Raw genomic sequence first — 19,138 nt, forward strand, 5'->3', positions numbered from 1 at the left:
CAGTGACACAAGGCCAGTGCCTCAGACTGAAAGGTCAGAAACGTGATTATCAAAAGTGGTATCACTCCTGCTGACTCAGGGCAAACACACATTCTCGAAGAAGTCATGAAGTACAAGGCAAACATGATTTTATGGCAGGACAAGCATAAAACATTTTTATTACTTCGCTTTGGTTTCTTAAAAGAAATGAATGCCTTCTGTAAATAATTTTTTGTGAAACAATAAATGAGGGGAGGGGGATTCCTACTTAGTCACATCTTGTGGTCAAGTCAAGAGGCTGGTCTTCAGGTCTCAGCTGGCTGTGATCTTGGGTGACCCCAGAAGAGAGACCTCTCTGTCATCCAAGGAGGTGAAATGACAAGGATAGCAAACACAGGCACTCTGCTCAGAACCAGGCTGCACTCCAAGGCCACAGCACACAATGTCCTCAGATACGATGTCTTATCCTGCCCATGGTAGTCAATACTGCACACAGCCGTCCAGGAACCAGCTGGGATGTGTTTGAAAACAATGTTCAGGGCCCAGATCAAAGCACTGGCTTGATCTTCCTTAGAAATGCTGGCCTTGGGTGCAATGCAGCCTCAGGTCCAGCCGGAGTGGACCCAGAAAGGCCACCATGGGGCAGCAGGACATGGGAAAGGAACTCACCAGCACCAGGGTCAAGAGGGTCAGTGCCCTGAAGAACTGCAAGGCCCACTCTGGTGCCTTCACAAGCACCTTCACAAGCCAGGCCCCCAGTGCTGCCTCAGTCACAAGGGACTCCTCATGGAGGGTAAGCGTTGTTAACTCCTCTCAGCAGGAAACATATCCTCCTCTTCCTCCTCCTCCTCCCTGCAAGCTTTCCCCTGCAGGCAGATGGCGGGGGAGTTCGGTGAAACTCTCTCAGCTCTAGATCACTGAGTCTTAAAAACATCATTTCAAGTGGCCCATGGGCCTGTAAAGTGGGCAAAATTATATGACAGAACAAGTGTCCCATGGGTCTGTAAAGTGAACAAAGAGGCTTACAGGCCCCTCTGATTTCCTAGTTCATTGAAAACTTCCCCACTTCAGGAATATTTCTTTTCTTTTTCAATATATTTTTGTTTTAGTTGACACATAGCACTTGTACGTATTAATGGAATACAATGTGACATTTTAGTACGACTATATGTGTAATGATCAGATCAGGGTAATTGAACTCTCTCACCTCAGACATTTTGTTATAGTTCCTCTAGTAATGGCTTGCCAATTAAACATATTCCAGGTCCTTCTCATCTCGGACAAAGAATTGAATGAGAAAAGGCAAAAACGGTGCCAAGTCCATTTGAAAAGTGAAGGTTGAACTGGCTCAGCAGAGTGAACCTGGGCTGAACAAAAGAGAGGAGAAGATAAAAAGCAGAAAATGAAAGTATTCCCTGGGTCTGGGAGACACAAGGCGGGATACCATTAACGGGACACGATGGCAGTGGCAGACTCCTCCTGGTATCAGAGCTCAGCCTACTTAATTACTCAGTGAGATGTAGGTGCTAAAACAGTGCTGTCCACACACTCCAGCCTGTATTTAGGACGGGAAATTAATCTGGTGGGTATGAAGAGTAGCAAAGTAACAAGAAAGGGAGGCTTTGGGGAGGAGGACAGGGTTTTAAAGCTTTGTTCCTCCGGGTATTCACCAAACGTGTTTAGGCCAAGGGTGTGCCGAGACCACCACATGGGCTCCCCAGAGAGGAGGCATCCAGCTTTGGGTGAAGAAGAGGAGCCCCTCACGTGAAGAAGGAACAGGAAAAAGACAAAAGTGAGATTCAGGATTTGACTACATGGGTTCTTTTTATTTATTTAATTTTTTTTGGTACCGGGGATAGAACTCAGGTCCTTGCACTTGCGCAGCAGGTGGCGAAACCACTGAACTAAATCCCTGGCCCACTACATAGGTTCTAAACCATCCACCCATGGAAGGAAAGAGTGAAAGGAGACTTCACACTAAGGATTTGTTTTTATTTTTTAATTTTAATTTTAAACCAGGCATGGTGGAAAATGCTTGTAATATCAGCACTTGGGAAGCTGAAGCAGGAGGACTATTGCCTGTTCAAGCCATCCTGGGCTCCACAGTGAGTTCAAGGCCAGTCTGAACTATATTAGCAATTCCCTGTCTCAAGAAAACGAAACAAAGCAGATTTAATTCTAAACTTGACTTTGATGAGAAGAACTAGAAGAGGCCTGGAGGCAACAGATTAAACTGAAGTTGCATATGGAAGCAACCGAAGGAAAGGGGATGTGGGGGAAATGTACCACCAAAGGCAAAGCCAGTTCAGCAGGGCATTCTTTCCCTTGCAAAAGATTTCAGGTGTTATCTTGTTTGTTTTGAAAGTTTTAGGCCTGGGGAAAAAGCTGATGAGATTTGAATTTCACAAAAACCTCTGTGTAGTCAGCCTTTGAATGGTTGAATTCAGTGGTAACCCTGGATATGGAAGTTTCCTGACAATAAAATGTGCTGTTTTATTCAGGCCTAGAAACCAGCACTATCTAGGATGAAGTGGAGCAGCTGTCCATTTTGCTAAGCAAAACAAAACGAAACAAAAAGTAGTTTAAGACACTTGCCTTAGTTCCCACGAGAAGTGGCAAAAGTCTCTGAGCTGTAGGACCAGCTTAGAAAAGGAAAGATTTTCACACAATTCCCTGCATCCTTCCTTCTTAAATATTTAAAATGTAGATGAGCAATGCATCCCTGTGGGTTTACACCTACACCAGCAGCTGGTTGAGTTACAGGAGTGGACTCCAAATTTGGAAATGCCAGCTTTCGTGTAACTGGCAGTAAATATGCCTGCCCGTTGCTCTGGAAATGTTGCTCTCTTACAAGCTGTTTGTTATGTAATTATCTTTGGAAAAAATAGTTCAGAACAAAGAGAAGTCAGTTCCTCATTGACAAGACATAAGAAAATGTGAGACCCAGGGAGAATCATCTCTCAACAATGGATTATCTTTTCAGTAGCTGAGTTTCAGATGTTTAGAGATGGCCAAGCTGAGGGAGAGAAATGAACATGCAGGTTTAGAGACTAGAAGATTGGTGAAGAATGAAAACATAAGGTTTGTTAATGTAATAGAGTGTCACTTAATGGCTATCTGATACATGAATTGTTTGCATCCTGAAATGGGACTGATAATACTATATGCTATGCAGACTTCAATGTAATTAAGAACTAACAGGATGCTCACCTCAATTCCTGGCCCAGGGAAATAGCACAAGCCTTCTATATGCAGGACCAAAATAACACTTGGAAAAGTCAGCCAACTACACAATGATCTCACTTCAACTTGAACCCTCTCACTGATTACTTAATGATGACCAAAGATCTGATGTTCGTGTGTTCCCCAAGAATTGTTGGAGTTGAAATCTGGAAACAGGGTCAAAAGTAGTGTCTTTATTGCAGGCAGCAGATTAAACATGTCAATTTTAACGCATCTCTGCAAACTGTCAAAGAAAACAAAAAACAAAGTGAAACTACCACCACCACCACCACCACCAAACCCCTCAAAACCCCAGATGAGCCCTTGCTGATGCTTGTACAAGTGATCGGATCACTTTGAACACCTGAATGTGAAAGGTTCGACGGAGAAGCTGTTCGGTTCAGGAGTGCTTGGCTTTAGCTGCTTTTGAAGAAAAGGTGAAAGGAAAGAAAGTTTTAAAAACAGTTACTCCACTCTCCTGGTCAGTCCATCCGTCTTCTGGTTGTGTTTTTGTTTTTTTTAAAATGAATATCTTTCATTTTCTTTTTTTTTTTTTTCTGGTTGTGTTTTGACGAATGGCTGAAGACTGCAAGACTCCCTCCGTTTGGAAAGCCGATGAATCCTGCACCTGACCATTTCAGGGTTCTGTTGTACAAAGAAAAGTTTAGCTACAACATTTGTAAATCTTAGTTTCAGGAGGGGAAAACTGGTGTCAAAGAACTGGGGACAGCAGCAAAGAGCTCACCGCAAGGGCTGGGGATGTAGCTCAGTGGTAGAGCGCATGCTTCGCATGTATGAGGCCCCGGGTTCGATCCCCGGCATCTCCAGGTATTCTTTTCGGGCAGCCAACACAAATCAAATATTCTCTACGTATTTTAAACTTCAAATTGCTGTGCTTCATGTCATCAGTTTCATTCATTTTCTATAGTACTGTTTTAGCTACTGCGTTCAGAACTGTATATGTGGCGAGGGAAACACTATTGCGTCGAGGTATTTTGAGATCTTTCTCTGAAACAAGTGGAATTGGGATCATAGAAAAACACACCCAGGGCAGAGGGAGCAAGGCAATAACCTGGAAAACTGTTCGGAACCTACTGATGCATGGCTGTGTGTGGTATCTGGCTGGTCCTTAAGGCAGAAATAATCTTAGTTTGAGAACACGGAAAAAGGAAAGGAAGGCCGGGGATGTAGCTCAGTGGCACCAAGAGGAATGGAGTGTTTTTTGTCTTGTGAGTCATAGAACGAAAAAAATTAGGTCAGATATTAGGAAATGAACAAAATCCAGCTTGGTGAAAGCAAATCCAACTTCTCAGAAGAAAGGAAAGGGGAAGGAGAGTCGCAAAGTGAATCAATTATTATAAAGGTTTGGAAAGGACGTTTTTTACAAGCTGGCCGGTTAGCTCAGTTGGTTAGAGCGTGGTGCTAATAACGCCAAGGTCGCGGGTTCGATCCCCGTACGGGCCACTTACTTTTCGTATTTCTACTTCCAGTTAACTGGCTCCTTTTTTTTTTGAGACAGAGAAACAAATTGTCTCCAAGGACTACTGTCCCAAACGGACTGCTGAACCTTCGTAGATAACACTTTGCCACTAGTACATCGGTCCTAGGGGGGTCAGTCCTCGCAAGTCGCAGTGCTCCAAAAAGTGTGCCATGGAGAAGCAGAAGAGCCGCGGGTTTTCTTAAGGGTTAGACTGCATTCATTAGAAGGAAAAATGGTGTCATCGACCTGCGCAGTGAGTCTTGGTCACTGGGGGCGAGGTCCCTGTGAACAGGAGCTGTCACTGCCTCGAAGCCGGCCAGAGCACCCATGCCTCAACAAGAGACATCTTCCTATGTTGATTTTTCAGCTTAGAAGAGACGAAGCCCTGTTACAGGAGTGCGCGTTCCTCACTGTGCAAAGGTACTGTCCGGGTCAGCCGAGGCCAGGGTCTCCGCTCGGGCCACCTCTGGAGGTGTCGCCTCGAGACTCAACTTCTTTCCCAACGGAACCTACTTTCAGGACCTCATCGCGGACCCTCTGCCCACACTGCCGGTACAGCTGATTTTCTTCATTTATTCACGACCTCTGTTGCGTGTTCAGCTGTCTATTTTCCGTGGGAAATGCCAAAGTCGAGCCACGAGCTCCACTCGGGTTTGGGAACAGGGCGCAGCGTTCCCACGAGCTTCGCATTGCACTTGAGTGCCAGCTCCGGCGCTATCAGAAACGCAGATTTCCGGTCTCGTCTTTAGATGTTCCGTGGATTTGAGGAAGAACCCAGATTTTTCCTTTTTAAACCAGCAACACTGTTCTTTCTCTTAGAAAGACGGGCCAAGTGCTCTTGAAAGGCGGGGATTTCTTAAAAATATTTGAGGGAATGTCCAGGGCGGTCCTGAGAACAGCACCGGCTTGGTTTTATTTTGAAGGAAAAGGAAAAAGAAAGATAATATCAACTGCAATTTAAATACATAGGCGAAAGAGAGCTCATTAAGTATTTAAAATTCCCACCGAGCGACTCGCAGCGTGAGGCTCGTTGGTCTAGGGGTATGATTCTCGCTTAGGGTGCGAGAGGTCCCGGGTTCAAATCCCGGACGAGCCCGAGTTTTGAGTCTTAACTCCAACTCTGCTTCCTGTGACAGAATTAAAAAAGTGAAAAGTTCTCCTACAAACTGACTGGGTACCTCTGACCTGTGTCTTCACGTACAGACAATTCACCCTTGTCAGGCTGGGTCCTAGGATTCGACTTGAAATGTCTTCTAATTAAAATAGGAAAGTTTTTGATCCTGACTTCTCTTATCCATTTTTAAATTGTCTTCACAAGGCGGGTGCCTCTGAGTCTTGTGAAAGTCCCCACTCCGCGGCTATAGTTGTACAGATGGGTGTTCAAGCCCCGACATCTACTATTCACTCACTATCTCAGAGAAGGGGCTCAAACGGGAAGAGCAGGTGCTGGGTGACGAGCCGGGGTGCCAGAGCCGTCACCCGGGCCGCTTGGCGCCGACTGCATGGCTGCCCTCTCGCCGGAGCCCCGGGCTCTGCGGCCTCCCGGAGGACAAAGCCTCCCCGCTCCTCCTGGGGCCAGGCCAGGGGCGTTCTGCACGCAGGCGTCTGTTCAGTGCTGTGCTCAACGCACTTTTGAGGCCAGCGCTAATAAAACAAGAAAATCGCGGGATCGTGAGATACTTTTTATTGACATAAAATCCCTGTGTCTGCCTCAATGACAGAATGAACGGGAAGCAGGGAGAAAAGCACAGGGCTGTGTGAAGGGAAGACAGGTTGAAATGATGTTGCTGTGGAGAGGTCAGCCGTGCAGTCCGGATGGAAGTCAGAAGGGGCTGAAATGAGAGTGTAGTTGATTCCATGAGCAGGACACTGGCTGGGCGGGAAGGCAGAGTTGCCATTCTCAAACCCAGCCTCCAAGCCTGTGCCTCTCGCCCTGTTCCCTGGCTCTGATTTTGCCTTCTGTAACACGGCTGCACCTTTCTCTCTGCATCCGAAACTTTCTTGGCAGGGTTTGTGCTTCGGAGTCACCTGAGGAACTTGCTCAGTATTCAGACTCCAAGCCCTGGGTCTACCACGGATCCGCGGAAAGACCGCACAGGGAAGGTTTAAATCCCTGGTTTCACTCCTCTGAAAGGCGGGAAAAAGGCACCCCCGCCAGGGGGCGCTGAGGCCAACCTGCAAGAGTTACCGAGCAGGGCGGAATTGAGCCACTCACGGTGATTCCCAGATCCCCCGCTTAGTAATTGGTTCTAAAAAGGTCTCTTGCTTGACAGCAGTAGAGCAGCCTGTACTGAAGATTCTTAGTGAGAGTGTGTAAAGATGAAATTTACTTAAAGCAGTGGAAGATGGACTGAAGGAAAAAAGCCTACGCCCAACGTGGGGCTCGAACCCACGACCCTGAGATTAAGAGTCTCATGCTCTACCGACTGAGCTAGCCGGGCACCTGTGTGACCTCGTTTTCTCCAGGGTATCAATAGACTAGCTCATGTTCTTTGGAAAATTAAGAAATGTGTAATTTTATTTCTATCTGGTTGACAGTTTATTTTAGTTTTATAGATCAGATGAGATGAAATTAGACGAGTAAAAATATTACACACAATTATTAGTGTGCATTCCACCTGTTTATTTATATTTATTTATATTTCCACAGTTTTTCCCCAGCTTGTGTTAGCACCACCAGGTGTATCCGAATCTGTGAGAATTGGGTCTCTGGGCGCTGTGGCTGTTCAGGTGACCTCAAAATGGAGTTCCCACAGCTCCAGGCCTGGTTCCCAGCTCGGCTCTGAGCATGGTCCCAAGCAGCCTGGGCCCTCAAGCCCAGTCAACATTCAAGGCCCCTGTGATCCACGAGCCTTTCTGCTCACCTTCTGTTACCCCTAACCCCTCCCTCTTTTTTGGCTCCAGCGTTAAGGGACCATCATGAAAACCACACAAAATTAGGCTTTTTGTTAGAAAGGCTTTAGAGGAGACAAGGTATCTTTCAAATCAATTGATGAACACATTTTCATCAAGTGCCTTTTCGGCGCTGGATGTTTGAAATGAAAACACAGACACAACATGTACATGCTACTCAGTCTCCAAGAAAGCTGCCACATACCTACTGGGCGAATGGACCGATTTAACAAAAGTGAAGTCCTTGGATTTATATAAACTGCCTGGCATTGAGAAATGAAGGTGCTTGGAGTGACTGAAAAAATACATGATGGCGATGGCACAGATAATTTAAAAATTACCTGTGTTTACCAAGTGAAGCCTAAAACACAAAAACATTCATATGAATAGTCTACAGATCATCATGAAGAATCATCATGAAGGATTTCTTGTCGTGTCGTGGTTATTAGTAAGCCCAATGTCCCACTGCAAAGCATGAGCTCTTTTTGCTCATTAGCAACCTCTGCTTAATACTGGTTTCCTGAGTACTATAAGAACAATAAAGAGGTATCTGAACAGTATTGGCGATTTTAGTAACCATATGTTTTAATGTGAATGGATTTACTGGATTTCAGGTTTATTTTGTGCACGTGTGTGTGTGTGTGTGTGTGTGTCTGTGTGTGTCTGTGTGTGTATGTGTGTGTATTGAGGATTAAATGCAGGACATCGTGCATGCTAGGTGAATGAACTGCTTTTTTCCTGTTTCTAAAGGCCCCTTGGCTGTATTGTTAAAAAATGGATTGGAATACTTAATAACAATGGAATTTTCTCCTGAATCCAATACCCATGACATCTCCAAGGCCAAAACCAGCCCTGGGCTTGTTTCAGAGCGCCAGCTAACCTGACTCTTCACGTAATCCTCACCTTAAACTGCAGAGTCCTGGATCAGAGAAGGTGAAAAGGGCATGCGGGTTGCCTTAGTGGTCTGCTCAGTTTGCCCTAACGAAAGACTACAGACTGGGTGGCTTAAAGAACAGAAATCCATTTTCTCATAGTTCTAGAGCATGGGAGACCTAAGATCAAAGTGGTTTTTGCCTTGGTTTCTGGGAGGGCTTCTTCCTGGGTGCCAAACACTCACTTTCTCCTTTCATAGGTGTTTGGGGGAGGGAGGAGGAAAAAGGGCACAGTCCTACTGGATCAGGGCTCCAGCCTTTTGGTAATCTTAATTACTTCCTTCCTCCCAAAACAGGCACACTGAGGGCTAAGGCTATGAATTTTAGGGGAATACAAATCATTTCTTAGCAGGAGGACAAAACAACTAACCAAACAAAACATCTTATGACAGTTTGGAATTCAGGGAAAACTGGCCTGGCACATGGTAGGTGCTTGAATATTTGTTGAATGATTTAGCAGTATTTTCTTTATAACAATTAACACAATCTTTTATGCACACAGCATGTTCAGCAAATGGTGTTGAATTGACTTAAAAGCATCTTATGATGACTTTCTTTAGGACAAATAATCTGAAAGCCTTCTGTAGATGCTTTGATCATTGGTGAAACTTGACTGGTATGAGACTGAGCAAGAGAAGAAAAAAAAAAGCCAAGAAGACAATACTTTGAGGGGCTGCCTGCTGGAACATGTCAGTATAGAAATAGTTCTGAATGTAGAAGGTCAGTTTCTGAAAGGACACAGGCCGATACAATCACAATCTGGCCTGTTTTTGTTCTATTTTAGTCTGTGTAGGGAAGGTGAGCAACTGCCTTTTGTGTGGGCCAGTGTCCTTTAGGGAGACTTGGCAGTTAAGAGGTATAAAGAGGAGACAGGAATTCAGGGGCTTAGTCTTCTTTCTGGGGCTGACCTGGAGGCCTGCCAGAGGCTGGGTCGCAGGTAAAGTAGAGAAGTGTTCAACTCCAGAGCAGTTACCAGAGCCAGTCGGCCTGTGCATTACAAAAAGGAATTTGTTCCACATGGAACAAATGACCTCAGCCAGCTTCAGAAGTCGTTCCAGAGCTCTTCTGGGCACTGACTAGATTTGAGGGTGTAATCTCTTGGAAAGCGGCATAAATTGTGATGTAGCAATGAAAAATTAACCCAGCCCACTAATTTTGCAGTCTACAGATTAAATTAATTAAAATCTGAGCATAGGAGTCTGATAAAGGGTAAAGCCTTTTGCTTTCTGCTTCAGTAAAAACTCCTAGGATTTGAGTGGAAGAAGTAGTACCAGTCTCTCGTTAATGAATTAAATCTTTTGACAAATGCTTATTTTATATTTGTACCAGAATCACACATTTAACCTTTGAAAAATGTATATTGACAAAACGGATAATACTAGATATATTTATAAAATAGTAACTCTCATTCATCTGGAGTTGGGGAGAAGATGGAATGTTCTATTTAGTCCATTCAGTCAGGCCCCAGGCAGATGTTTCACAAAGACTTGAAGAGATTACGGCCAAGTTCAAAGAATAATAATCATTACTCATCTGCTTTTAATTCTTGTTCAGGAAAAAAAATCGTCTCTGTGTCATAGAAGGCTGGTCTCAGGCTCTACCTCCTCGTGGTGGTGGTGGTGGGGATGTCACTTGCCTGACAGGTGCGGCTCCATTGTGTAAAAACATCATGATCTCTAACGAAATTTGAAGAAGAATGAAACAGGCTTCTGATGTCAGCTGTCCCTAAACTTCTTCACATCAAGGGAGAGTGACAGCAGTTCTGAGCTTCAGACAGTCACAGGAAACTAGAGAAGCTCTTCACTCTACGAAATTAACACGTATTTGAGCGACACTGTTTTCTACGTGTATTGAGATCGAAAATTTAAAAATACATTGTTTTAGCTCCACATAGACAGGCTTTTGCTGAGTTAAGAATTAACGTGATGATGATCTGGTTTGTCCACAGGGACTGATGTCGTTTCGAGCACATCTTAGTATGTGTTGAAAAGTTTCATTTGTCTTTTTCTTTCTCCTCTTCTTCCTATTAATTACCTCGCTGACATTGAAGATTAGAGCATTTATAAGTGTTTGTTTTCTTCTGCAAAGTCGTGAGCAGCCATACTCTGGTGTTCCTTGGGAGTGAGAAGTTACAGCGCGTAGACGGCGGGCTGTGGGACCGCGGGTGTTGCGCTCCCCGCCATGCAGAGATGGCTTCTCCAGCGGAAGAACGGCGTAGCGTAAGTCCTTCGATAGCTCAGTTGGTAGAGCGGAGGACTGTAGTGGCTATGTTTCAGGTATCCTTAGGTCGCTGGTTCGAATCCGGCTCGAAGGAACTTACCTTTTCCTTTTTTTTTGCGAGTCTTATCCCCTAACCACAGAAAAGCATATCCCAGTTACTCATACCTTCAACATCAGTTTAAAACGATTCTCGATGTGCAGCCGATCTCTCAAAAATTTTTAAATCCCCTTTAGCTATTTTAAATAGCGATCGCACTTCGACTTCATTGTTAACATAATTTAACAATTAAGAGAGCTCTCCGCCCCGGACAAAGTGGATCAGAGGCAGGCTCACTGGGCCGGTGGTCCAGAGAAGGGTCTGCACCCCTCGACTGCAGCTTCCGAGCCGGGGAGGGTCGATTGAAGAGCAGCGCTGCCGTTGGGAATCCACGGGACACGCGCGCCCCCTAGTGGTCAGCTGGAGCTCGAGTGCGCTTTGCCACCTAGCGGAGCATCACTTTCCAGTCGAGAGGAAATTCACAGGGTCTAACGTCCCCGCGTGTCACATCTTGGCTGTTTCAGCCCCATATCCTAGAAAACTAGGCGCAAATCAGAATCACCCGGGGAGAGTTTTACAACGCACCTATGCTTGTGATCACTTTGGAGTTGAGACCCAACCCGTGGCAATTTAAAAACTCCCCCGGTACTTTGAAACGGCCTGCAAGGTTCAGAAAACACTGCTAGAAGACAAATGATTATGGGGGAGCGGGCCCGCAGGGAAAGTGGACAAGATTTCCTATGCATGTGAGGAACCAAGAGGTAAAGATTTCAACAGAACACTTCTGCTAAATTTGAGACGATTCATTAAATTAATCCCCCTCTTAGAAACGTGATCTCAGACTCCTATTGGAGAGTCTGGGGTGACAGATGTTTCATCAAAGACAAAGGAAATGGCAAATTCCATCTTGCCTTTTCGGAGAGGGAGTGGGGGTAAGAGAAAAACGATGATGCAAAGACAAGGTCTGGGCTTCGGATGGGTGGTTCCTGAGGTCATCCCAGATGAGCTTTCCCACACTACAGTACATCCCACCCCACACGGGTTCCGCAGCGCGCTGCTTCCTGCCCCCATGCTCAGGGCCGTTTCCTGAGCGTTCCAGAGCCTGCAGCAGCCCCGCACTCGCCCCACGCGACTCCAATTAGGTGATTCTCAAGGAGGGAGAGAGTGGGAAAAACCAGCCCCCCCCCGCCCCAACACACACACACACACTAGCAGCTTTGGCGCTCCAGCCGTCTCGTTAAGAAATGGGGCTGCGAGGGCCCCGACTGGGGCTCACTTGGCTGCTCCCTCTTCCGCCCCAGCCTCCCTAGCTTTGGGCTCCGGTTTCCATGAGGGGAATTTTCCTGGTATCCTGGAGGGTCAGGAGATGGGTGCAGGACTTCTCCAGCCTCCTCAACAGGAGTCCGCCCGTGTGCCCGCGGCCTTGGAGTCGAAGCCCTCCTTCCCCGGCGCCCCTGGCAGAGCGAGCCAGCTCCCCTGCCCTAACCGGCCCCATCTCATCTCTGGTTGCTTTTGTAAGGGAGGCAGGGCTGCTTTGGAGACAGCTGTCAGTCAACGATCACGAGCCCCTCAATAAAACAGCCAATGCAGATTTTAAAAAAAAAATGGGGCTGGATTTGCTGCCGATGTCAGAATATGAGGTGTCCTCAATACACTAGACACAAGGGGAACAGATTCTGTGAATAAAACGTAGTATCTGGGACATAAATAAGCAAATCCACTTGGTAGGAACCAAACTAGATCTGCAAAACGTGAAGGCTATCCGCAGACCTCAGCCCTGTGGGTCTCTGTCCGAAGAAGAGGAAAGCACAGGTTATACATGGCTCAGGGGCGATGAGCACATCCCGAGCGAGCTCTGTTGAAGGAAATGCAGAGTTGGTGCCACAAAGTGGACGCGTGTTAGCTGCTTGCGTTTTAGCAAGACATTATCAGAAAGATGGGGAAAAGGACCGAGGGTTGTAAAACTGGAGAATGCGGGCATCGATCCCGCTACCTCTCGCATGCTAAGCGAGCGCTCTACCATTTGAGCTAATTCCCCATCTGGTGGCACTTATTTACAGTCTTTGCTCTTTCTGAGATCTGGAAGCAATTCAGGCCTCACTGTCGCTCAGTTGACCCTTCCCTAACCAACAGGAAGCAGTGCGGTCCCAGACCACTACTGCCCTCCGCATGGCCACAGCCTCTTCCGCGCTCCGCATCAGGACCTGCAAGGGCCACGGTGTGCAGGGGACCCTCGCGCGGAGTCCACGATACATCTGCCTCGAGGTTGCACAAGACTGCGATGCCGGGATCTGATCTGAGGAACTCGGGTACCGGAAGGAAACAGGATTCAGTCATTGAGAATTCAGTCAAGGTTCTCAAGGGATGGAGGTCTGGCGTCGGCCTGCACAATAATTCCCAGACATCCCCGCACCGGGATCAACTCAGCCGGCCCAGCAATCAGATTGTGCAGTCACAACGCGTCTATGACTGTCCTTTAAAATTGGCTTGTCTGGCTTTCTTTGACACCGCCTAGGGTTTCGTGGCCACGAGGAGGCCTTAGTCCCATTTAACTTTATTCTGGCTTCTGTAGGCCCCGATTGCCAGGGTTGTACAAGTAATTTCTCTAAGTAAATATCCACAAAGAAAAGCGAATATATTTATGACTGCAAACTCAGAGCCCGAGTCCTTCTAAAAAGATTAAAGCAGTAGTTGCCTTTGTGTCTTCTGAGCCCACTGAGCACCAAGTTCATACAGCACCAGGAGCTAAGTGCTAGATATGGGTCAGCTATGCCAGTTGTGAAGGGGGTACCGCTGGGCCTTGCAGGGGCATCGCCTGAAGGTCCTCACTCATACCTGCACCTCCAATGGCTTCTTTCCTTGAAATCCAATCAGAAGGGGCTTCCTCTGTTTCGTTTATTTTCTAGTTTCAATGAAATTGGGGTAACCTGATGAGACCTGAAACTGAGATGACAAAACGTTTATTTAAGAAGCTGAGCAGGGTATACCGAGACCTTTAGACTGCCCTTAATACTGGCGTTTCTCATGCCTGTTCATTATGATCAAGGCTGACAAGAAGCAGATGGTTCTATGAGAGGAAGCCCTCTCCTCTAAGATGATGAGAGAATTCAGCACTCAGAAGTTTAAAGTGTGCATAGAAACCTGCTATTCATCCCAAGACTTGGCTCAAGGTCTGCTTTGCACCACCTTCTGGGTTCTTTCTCCTCACTTGTCCCTGGAGAGAATTAAACCTGTTTAGCCTTTATTAACCCTTTTAAAATTATTTCCTAGGATTCTATTGGTTCAGGTGCCCAACAGCATAGCTCAGAAGTCTGAATTGGGCTTTGGCGGACTGTAAACCTGAAGTGTTTCATTTGGGGCTTTTAGCCGAAAGGTGGGAGTTCTGCTTTCCAATAACAATGGATTAGGTTTCCACAGAGGTGGACAAATACTATGAATATCTTAAAATACACATTAAAGTTTTACCAATTTTTAACCTACCGGTGTTCCACTCAGTTTTCAGAAAGGACAGTTGCCATGGTACCAAAATGCATAGAGATAGCTCTGTTCGCAATTCTGTCCATATTTAGGGCAACCTTATCTCTTATGGAGCAAACCCAGACACTTTCAGGACAGAAAGGAGGTCATCAGACTGGACAGTTGTCAAAATTCAGTATTCACCCCAGCTATATTGAGAGAAGGACAAAAGATTTTAATAGGGTTTGTTTTGAGATACACATGGATTTCTTGAGATCTTATAACTCAATAAATTTTTCATATTTGTAACCCTGTAAAGTCAACTACCAAGATCATTATGTAGAATACTTTTAGTGTCTAAGAATATTACTTTTTAAGTGTATACACTCTAAATATAATCAAAACCTTCAGGACAAATCTTACTTTTGGAATCCTTAAAAAGAAAGGACCTACCCCTCCTTTGATAGCTCAGTTGGTAGAATAAAGAAGTGTAGTTGTTTTGTGTCAGGGATCCTTAGGTCGCTGGTTCGAATCTGGCTAGAAGGACGGTGATACTTCTTTTGACGAGTATGCTTTTTCCCATAAACAAGAATGTCGAATCTTCATAAAAACAAGGATCTAGACACACACTAGCCAGTCTGCTGTTTCTAGAACACGAAGCATGGTTACCTTATTTATATACGTAAAATACGTACGAAAGCTATAACTTGGTTGCTGCAGGGAAGGGCAGCTGAGTGGCAGGAAAACAGCGTGGTAGAAGTCTTTTTCCTCCCGACTTTCACTTGTGAAATTCGTACCTCTAGGCACCCTGCCGCCCTCCCTCCCCGGGGCCCTGCCGGCTCCTGCTTATGCACTCCATTCTTGCTTCCCCTCTACTGCTGACCAGACGCAGTTTCACCCTCGACCTCGTCTCTTGTCCTCCGAGCTAACCCCCCCCCCCCCCCCAGCAAAGCAGCCCGCGCTGCTGCGCTCAGTGCAGGCGCGCGCGGCTGGGGTGCGGAGCGCGAGCGACAGTCTTTGGAGTCTCTGCTACTTTGGTACTTTTAAAAGAATTTTACAGGAGAACATTTCAAATATGTCCCAAAGCAAAACCTCTTGGTACGTATCCATCAAATAAACCCACAGTCCCCTGTGCACCGTGTACCCCGAATACCCCAGTCATCCCGACCATTTACCCTAACCTAAGATGTCGCCTCACTTCGTCTGCTGCTGATGGGTTTAGAAGGGGTCAGTGTGAACTGAAAGACGAAGGGTAACAGTGTTCACTCGTGTCCCAGGAGGAGAGGACAGTGGGACGCTGTCTCCCTCGAGGTTGAAGAGTAGCGCAGAGACGTGCGCTGAGATCCCCAGGGCGTGGGGGCACCTGTCCTGGGGAGCGTGTCCCCCGGCCGCTGACCACTGGGCACACGCTTGCCGCTCGCTTCTGTGCTTCTGGGCAGCTTCGTGCTTTAACGAGGTGGAGATGGGGTGGACAACTGTGTCGGGACCCCCGATGGACACTGATGGCAATGTGGACCTGAGCAAGGAACTGGGGGTAGCGAGGGCCCGGGGGTGGGGGATTGGTCCTGAAGGCATGGTTAGGTCTGTTCCCGAGGCAGGGACGCGAGGGGAGTCCTGAGCTGACGCAGGCCGGGCTGCGAGGACAGAATGCGCCTCCCTGTGGACTCGGAGAAGTCCCGGGCGCCCCCTGGCCGCGCCCACGCAGACCCTCAGATCCCGAGCCAGGCGCAGCGGCCACCCCTGCTCCTGAGCTGCTTCCACAGTCGGAGTTGGACCTGTCGGAGCAGCCGCGGTAACCAATCGCTTGCTCTTCAAGAGGAGGGCGTTTTGTGTGTACAGTGACATATACAGATAAAGATTATAAAATTATAAAATATTGTCAAGAGAACAACAAAAGTTCGCTTGGCTTTAAGGGAAGACAGGAGAGGCGGTGGCTGAAACCGGTGGCCACAAGCGAGCATCTTTCTCCCCACCCACTGCTCTACACTGCTTCATACACTTTTGTGTTCTGAAACACATGACGACAGACTTTATTTTTTTCCTTATTTGAATGAAAAATACAGTAGAGAGCATTTGAAAAGAGACATAGACAGCAGTGTTCCATGGTTCCCAAGAATTTCCACTTTGAAATTTCTGAGGATGGAGATTTCCAAATTACCTATTACTATTCCCATTCCCTAATCTGCGTGGGTAGGAAGGGAGGTAAGACCCGGCGGTCGGAAGTGCAGAAGGTGTTCATTGCCTTGTTTTTCCTCCTCATAACATTTAATTCAGATGTGCGCTTCCATTAGGACGCTATCCTCAATTTAAGAACGTGGCTTATTCATTCAATAAATAAGTGCTCCTTAAAAGAGGCGCTGTTCTAGGCACCTTGCAGTGTCCACAAACCACACAGAGATCCTTATCATTCACCCAGTTACTCTTTCAGAGTAGACGAGATGTCCAGGCTTAAAAGATAAATTGTATAGACATCAGAAGGCAGTGACAGAAAAAGAAGTAAGCAGCAGCAGGCCAGTAGCATCTGGATGAGAGGCTGATGGGGAAAATGTTGGTTCTTTTTTTTTTTTTCCCAGCCTCATTGCTGCCCCTTTTGAAAATTGGCGAAGCCTTTTTTTGAGAGAATGTGCAAACTGCTATCTTGTGGGTTAATGGGGCAAATACAGCTCACCTGTTTCCAAGATTCAGTGGTGTCCAAGATTCAGCAGTGTGTGTGAGAAAGCAGACTGCTGCTTTGGACAGTGACACTAGGTTAGCACACATTATTGGAAAGAAACTTCCCAGACATTCTTAGTTTCTCATGGGAAGGAGCTGAGTGACTGAATTAAGCAGTATTAGCATTGCTGCAAAGATTTCTTATGGGACTCACTGGACAGGATCTTTTGAAGAAAATTTTAATTTTCCAAAACTGTAGTTACTGAGCACCTGAATTTTAACGAGATGATCTTTTTAGATAACTCACCAGAAATCTTTCCCATAAACTTAATAATTCATGCATTAAAATTTTTATGACCTCCAGAAAAAGTTTCACCATGTAACTTCAGGGTTCATTTGTTATAGGTCCCCAGAACTTGAATGCCACCACAAACACTTGGTAGCAAAGCATAACTGCATACCCATGAATGAAACACTTGCCTTTCTAAGATTTGAGGTGTAGGTATGTTTCATGTATTTGTCTCACTATAGTTTTGTGTAATGTAATGTAAGCCATTCAATACCTAAGCGCGCACATACGAAACACTTCTGCTTTGTGTCTAGTGCATTTATGCCTAGCTCTACTTTTCTTTGTACTTTAGAAAGAAGAGCCGCAATGTTTCCCAAATTAACTAGGTGGTAACGCCGCTTAAAGATGGCAAGTCCAATCGTCTACAATCCAGCTGTCTGTGTTTAGGATGACTGTAGCATTATCATTTACTTTCCATGGAGGGAAAATGCAAAGTAGACCAAACAGCAGGATAACAAGCACAAAAGGCCGATGGACCATAGGTGTTATACCTAAGGAAGCAGGACACACAACACTGGTGCTAGATTTTAAGACCTATGTGAAACATACAGTAAAGGGTACAAATCTTAAAAGTTTAAGAGAATGAATTTTTATATCTATGTATATGATCACCGCTCTGATCAGTTTTAGATACTGTAATAAATAAATACGCGAATAAATTTGCTCATGTATGCCTATTTTCCTAACAAGAATATGTTCTAAAAAGTCACTAGTTAAGTATTTAAAATGTCTTGAAGGCCGCTTTCCCAGTGCCCTTCGATAGCTCAGTTGGTAGAGCGGAGGACTGTAGGTGTTTATCTGTAGTTATCCTTAGGTCGCTGGTTCGAATCCGGCTCGAAGGAGTCAACTTTTGAAAGGCTCCTCGATCCTGAGAGCTTAAAAAAAAACGCAACCAAACAAAAAAAGCAAACCTTAACGGTGAGCAGTAATTGGCGTTTGAACTGTGGGGTTCAAGATTTAAGAAACTAATTCAATGGTCTTCGGTCATGGTATGCACACGGACCAAAGGTCTCTTCACAGACTGTCGCCTAATTCATACTGATAGTCGGTGAAGGAAGATTCAATTCACTTTTCACCGAGTTGAGGAGGGGTAATGAGTGTGGGGTTTGATAGGCACCTTGCACAAGACTTTCAATGTTCTTTTTGGAGACTCCACAAAGTAGATAAAATGGCATCAAATGCCACCGAACAGACACAACTGAGGGGCACGCGCGCACCATCTGCCCCCTAGCTCCGTTCACCCATTCATTCGCTATTTTCATGCTTAGAAGGCTTGGGGGTTAACTGAAGTGGAGCAAGGTCTGAGCAGGCAACAACGGGCAGAGGGTTCTCTTTAATAACATTAATCAAACAGGCTTGCGAGAACTCGGGCTCTGGTTATTTATTAGACCCCCGACGTTCCTTTCCTAAGAAGCTCAACGCCTGGCGTCGTAGACCGGAGCACACTTGGGCCTATGCCGCCGCCTCACCTCGCCCTGTAATCCTGGTCACCCACGCCGCACTCGGAGCGGGCTGGGGAGCTGGGCCAGGCCGCAGCCAGGGCGCGCTTTTGCGGCCGACCTCGGGCTCGGCCTAGCCTTCAGAGCGCAGCCAGGATCGTCTGGGCGAGGTTCCCGGCCACGTCTGCGGGGGGCCAAGCGGCCGGGTCCAGACGCATGGAAGGTGGCCGGAGCGGCGTCGGTGTAGCCCGCCGCCTCCGAGCTGTGTGCGCAGGGCGTGGACAGAAAAGCGGTGCCACCGGGCCTGCGGGGGATCCGAGGGCAGCGCAGGCAGCAAGGGAGGCGCAGAGGGCGGCAAGGCGACCACGGATCACAGGCGCCGGACGAACTCTTCACACATTTATCTCGTACTCAGGTTTTTAAGACATGCAAAGAGTCCAATTTAGAAGGGTATACTGTTAAAAGGTCACAACTTCATAT

General features: G+C 46.5%; 8 non-coding genes across 8 annotated transcripts; 6 read left to right on the forward strand and 2 right to left on the reverse strand.

The window, feature by feature from the left end:
- The first annotated feature begins 3,260 nt into the window (after positions 1-3,260).
- On the forward strand, positions 3,261-3,338 carry LOC147826255 (small nucleolar RNA SNORD81). Its single transcript, XR_015439644.1, has one exon. It is a non-coding gene; the product is annotated as a small nucleolar RNA SNORD81 (small nucleolar RNA).
- A 618-nt stretch (positions 3,339-3,956) lies between these two features.
- On the forward strand, positions 3,957-4,028 carry Trnaa-cgc (transfer RNA alanine (anticodon CGC)). The gene has a single exon. It is a non-coding gene; the product is annotated as a tRNA-Ala (tRNA).
- A 563-nt stretch (positions 4,029-4,591) lies between these two features.
- Positions 4,592-4,665, forward strand: Trnai-aau (transfer RNA isoleucine (anticodon AAU)). The gene has a single exon. It is a non-coding gene; the product is annotated as a tRNA-Ile (tRNA).
- A 1,040-nt stretch (positions 4,666-5,705) lies between these two features.
- Trnap-agg (transfer RNA proline (anticodon AGG)) lies at positions 5,706-5,777 on the forward strand. The gene has a single exon. It is a non-coding gene; the product is annotated as a tRNA-Pro (tRNA).
- Positions 5,778-7,049: 1,272 nt separating this feature from the next.
- Positions 7,050-7,122, reverse strand: Trnak-cuu (transfer RNA lysine (anticodon CUU)). The gene has a single exon. It is a non-coding gene; the product is annotated as a tRNA-Lys (tRNA).
- A 3,608-nt stretch (positions 7,123-10,730) lies between these two features.
- On the forward strand, positions 10,731-10,819 carry Trnay-gua (transfer RNA tyrosine (anticodon GUA)). The gene is given in 2 exon segments: positions 10,731-10,767; positions 10,784-10,819. It is a non-coding gene; the product is annotated as a tRNA-Tyr (tRNA).
- Positions 10,820-12,727: 1,908 nt separating this feature from the next.
- On the reverse strand, positions 12,728-12,800 carry Trnaa-agc (transfer RNA alanine (anticodon AGC)). The gene has a single exon. It is a non-coding gene; the product is annotated as a tRNA-Ala (tRNA).
- A 5,172-nt stretch (positions 12,801-17,972) lies between these two features.
- Positions 17,973-18,061, forward strand: Trnay-gua (transfer RNA tyrosine (anticodon GUA)). Its single transcript is given in 2 exon segments — positions 17,973-18,009; positions 18,026-18,061. It is a non-coding gene; the product is annotated as a tRNA-Tyr (tRNA).
- The last annotated feature ends 1,077 nt before the right edge of the window (positions 18,062-19,138 follow it).

Source organism: Heterocephalus glaber, unplaced genomic scaffold (genome assembly GCF_053883595.1).
Source record: "Heterocephalus glaber isolate CG9 unplaced genomic scaffold, H.glaber_assembly_v1.0 deba00001472, whole genome shotgun sequence".
Lineage (NCBI taxonomy): Eukaryota > Metazoa > Chordata > Mammalia > Rodentia > Bathyergidae > Heterocephalus > Heterocephalus glaber.